Source organism: Phalaenopsis equestris, unplaced genomic scaffold, assembly GCF_001263595.1.
Source record: "Phalaenopsis equestris unplaced genomic scaffold, ASM126359v1 Scaffold000002, whole genome shotgun sequence".
NCBI classification, from domain to species: domain Eukaryota; kingdom Viridiplantae; phylum Streptophyta; class Magnoliopsida; order Asparagales; family Orchidaceae; genus Phalaenopsis; species Phalaenopsis equestris.
Window position 1 is genome coordinate 80,041,408 of NW_018164444.1, and position 4,763 is coordinate 80,046,170.

Sequence of the window (4,763 nt, forward strand, 5' to 3'; positions counted from 1 at the left end):
GTTTACGTCTATGAGGAAGGAGAGTTCAATAGCACCGGATGGGGAGAAACAAATGACGGTTCGGGGTTACAACTCAGCACTTCTCAATATTCATCCATAAGCTTTTAAGAACCTTTTATAAAGGAGAATCAGGGCATACAACTAAATAAAACTAAAAGATTAAATTACCCATAATTAAATAAAAGACATAATACAACAATCTTCATCTAATTTCTTACTTCCAGATAAGTGAGAGATGACCAAATGAGCTTCAAACTACAAATCAGTTGTACCAAGATGGTTGCCTACATAATCCCCCTCCTGAAGGGATCAAACATTGTGTAGTTGTTAAAAAAGCCCTCTTCGGCAATCGGTACTGAGCTCAGATGTTCACCAAATTCTTACAGTATGTGAACTTCTAAACTGGTAACACCTTAGTGGGCATGTTCGTTGGATTATCCTTTATATCTATCTTCTTCAATAGAATATTGTCTTATTCAATCAAGTTCCAAACAAAGTGATACATCACATCAATGTGTTTGGTACGTATGATGAACAGGATTTGTGGCCAAGAATATCGCACTCTGACTGTCATAGAACACCGTCAGAGACTCCTGATCAACTCCCAAGTCATCCAATAGACCTTGCATCTATATTGCTTCCTTCATCACCTTTGTGAGTGCGTGTACTCAGTCTTCGTAGTACACAAAGCAACAGTAGACTGAAGAAATAACCTCCAACTGACTGGACCTCTTGTCAATGTAAATAAAGAACAAGTTGTAGATCTTTGTCTATCCATATCACCTACATAGTCCGAGTCAATGTAGTCTACACACAAATCTGCACTAAATGATTGCCTCTCAAATATCAAACCAACATCAACTATACCCTTCAAATACCTTAGAATGCTCTTCACTGTCTGTCATGACTCCTTCCTAGATCATGCATAAACCTACTCACAACACAAACTGTTTGAGCAATGTCTAGTCTAGTAAAAACCATGACATGCATCAGACTGCTCACTGCACTAGCTTAAAGAACTAATCGCATATCTTTCCTTTCCCGATCATCTTTAGGACATTGATCTGAACTCAACTGAAAGTGAGATGCAATGGGTAGACTCACTGTCTTGCTCGAATCATCAACCCTAAATTTATTCAATACCTCCCGAACTTAAGCTTCTAGTGAAAGCCAAACCTTTCCAGCTGCTTTGTCCTTGAAAATATCCATGCCAAGAATTCTACGAGCTTCCTCCAACTCATTCATTTTGAAATTTTTTGACATTTGATTCTTCATCCTATCAACTTCAATCTGACTTACAGATGCAATCAACATATCATCAACATATAGAAGCAAGTAACTGAACTCACCGTTGACTAACTTCTTGAAATATGTATAGTGATTGTACTGGCTCCTCGTGTACCACTGTCCTCTCATGAACTGATCAAATTTTTTACACCACTGTCGTGGTGACTGCTTCAACCCATATAAAGATTTTTTTTCAATTTGCAAACCAAGTCTTTTGATGCTCCATATCTAGGTGGTTGCAACATATAGATCTCCTCTTGCAAAACTCTGTATAAGAATACAGTTTTCACGTCAAGTTATTCCAAGATCAGACTGTATTGTACTACAAGTGCTAAGAGAACGCGGATTGAGGATTGCTTGACCACTGCGAAGAAATACCTCGTCATAATCAATCTCTTCTCGTTGTGCAAAGTCTTTTGCCACTAATCTTACCTTATACCACACATCAGCTCCATGAGATCTTTCATTCTTTGCACATGCCCATTTGCACCCAATGGCTTTCCTCCATGAATGAAGTTTCACCAACCTCCAAGTATCATTTTTCCAAATAGACTCAATCTCTTCATCCATTGCCACTCTCCAAAGATCACGGTCCAAGCTCTCCACCGCTTCTTTAAAGTAAAAAGGAATTTCTGCCTCTATGGTTAAAAGTGCAAATGCAAAGTGATCCCTCAACCAAACTGCTTTTGGGACATTCGGGCGCCTGGTCCTGCTCCTAGCAATAGATACCTAAGCAGGAATCTCATCCTCAAAATTTTCTTCTACATCCTCCTGAGCACTATCAACAGATACCTCATGAGCAGCAACTGAATTAGAAATCTAAGTCGAAGTAGTCGAAATCTATGGAAAATATGGAGTTGCATTAAACTCCAACTTATGTTGCATATTTGTGGTCCCCATAGAAATCTACACCGGCTTTAAGTGTCTATTATTCAATAAGCTTGCCTCGTCGAATGCAACATCGCTGCTAATGAAAATGTTTCTTTCTGATGAATCATACAGCTTAAAGCCCTTAACTCCATGTCTGAAAAACAATGAAGATTGTCTTCTTTGCTCGAGGTTCCAGTTTAGCATTTTGCACCTGAAAGTAAGTTGGACATGCAAGCACTCTCATGTGCTCATAACATGTGCTCATAATCTAACAAGATGGCCTAACCACATCTCCATTGGAGTGTTCTTCACAATAGTTGCAAAAGGCAGACGGTTCACCAAGTGACAGATATATTTTATGGCCCCGGCCAAATAGATCCTATCAAACCTAGCATTGGATAGCAAACATCAAACTTTCTCCACCAAAGTCCGATTCATCATCTTTGCCACCTCGTTATGTTGTGGTTTCTCTCTAACTGTAAATTGGTGCTCTATCCTAACTCTCTGTCACTCTTGCAAGAACACATTTGAAATGTATTCGCCCCATTGATCAATCTGATACACTGGATCCTTTTATCAGTCTAAGCCTCAATCTATTTATTCCAAGTTAGAAAATTTTCAACACTTCTCTTTTGTGCTTCATGGTGTACGCCCAAACATACATTAAGTAATCACCAATAAAAAAGAAAAATTATCTTCGCCCGTTGAATGATATTGTCTTCGTCGGGCCCCAAACATTTGTGTGAGCATACTCTAAAATACATTTTGTACTGTGGATGGCAGTCCCAAAAGATACTCATGTCTTCTTGTCAAACATACAATGTTCACAGAAATTAAGTTTGTAGGTGTAAGTCCTTTGATCAATCCTTCTTCACCAAATGAAACCTCTCCAACACGAGCTAGTCGCATATGCCACAACATAATGGCGTCAGAAGAATTATCAGCAATAGCAGTCGTTCTAGTCGTTGTGCTACCCTGAAGATAGTAAAGATTAAGATTGTGAGCTCCCTTCATAAAAACTATTGCTCCACGACATCCTCAGAACTTCTGTCTCCATAACTATAGTGTAACTCTTGGACTCTAAAGCCCCAACTGATAGTATATTTGAAACATGTTTAACATCAGTCAGCTCTCTCACAGTATCATCATGTATCCTGATAAATATACTCCTTACACCAATAGTACGACAATCTTTATCGTTTTCCATAGTCACTGCATCGCTATCCAGCTCCTTGTACATACAAAACCACCCTCGATGAGAACAATGATAGCTAGCACATGTGTCTATAATCCAGCATGAATCATCTGTAAATAAACTGTGAGAAACTACAGTTAGTGATACATCTGAATCCGCCTATTCACATCTTTCCACAATAAATATGACTTTCGCTTCAAATGCAACTTTCTTTCCCTTTTCCTTCAGCTTCGGACAATATTTCTTTCAATGATCAATCTCTAAATAGAAAATACATTAATTTTTTCAATACTAAGCCCACGAGACTTGCCCGCCTTTTGAGAAGTGTCGTCACTGTCACCTTTCTTTGTCAAATTCTCCTTCTTGTTCTCATATCTGTCATGTTGGAGTATAAGTGCCCTAGTTGATTCAATCTTTGTGGATTTCTTGTCCCTTCGACGAAACTCGTGATTTAACAGTGTGGCAGTCACTTCGTCATAATTCAAGATCTCATTCCCATGAATGAGTGTCATAATGAAGTTTTTCTACTCATTCGGGAGCGAACTCAACAAAAGCACATTGTCTTCATCTTCAACCTCCTTATCCAAATTTATCAGATCTGTCAACAACTTGGAGAAGTCATTCAAGTGTTTATAAATAGTAATCTCTCGTCTCATCTAAAATCTGTAAAGTCGGCGCTTCATATGGAGACGATTCTCCACGCTCTTCATGAGATATTTGTTCTCTAGCATTCTCCATAATTTTCCTACAAAAGTCTTTATCATCACTCCATATTTAAATTTATGTGGTAAACAATTTCGGATCAACCCACAAGCATTCATGTTCGTCTTCAACCAATTTTTCTGACCTCCCTTCAGAATATTACTTGCTATCCAGGACCTCCTCCAGATTCAGATAACATAGTGCATCCATCACATTGCATTGTCACATTTCAAAGTTCTCTTTGTCATCAAATTTCGTCATATCAATTTTGACGGGATGTGTATTCACCTGATAAATCGATTTTTCCACTATCAAAGTGGATGCTGAAGTATCTGACATCGTGTTATCATTTATGGCTATCTCCAAAAAAGTTTCTCTAACAAAATATCTAGGAAAAAAAAGAAAAAAAAAAGACGAACAACAAAAATGATCACTCGAAAAAAAAAAGAAAAAAAATTTTTTGTTATTCTTTCTTTTTTCTTTCAAAAATTTTTCCCTATTTTTAATCCACTCAATTGTTGCTCCCCGAAATCTTTTTTATTTCTCTTTTATCCATGAAATCCATGTTCCCACAAGCTTCCTTTTTTCAAAGCTTAATGTTCCTTAAAGATTATCTTCCCTTAAAGCTTTCCGTTTTCATTGTTTCATGTGCACTATCACGCGATGCTCCCCCGGACGAAAAAATATTACATCAGTACTACGCACGTAG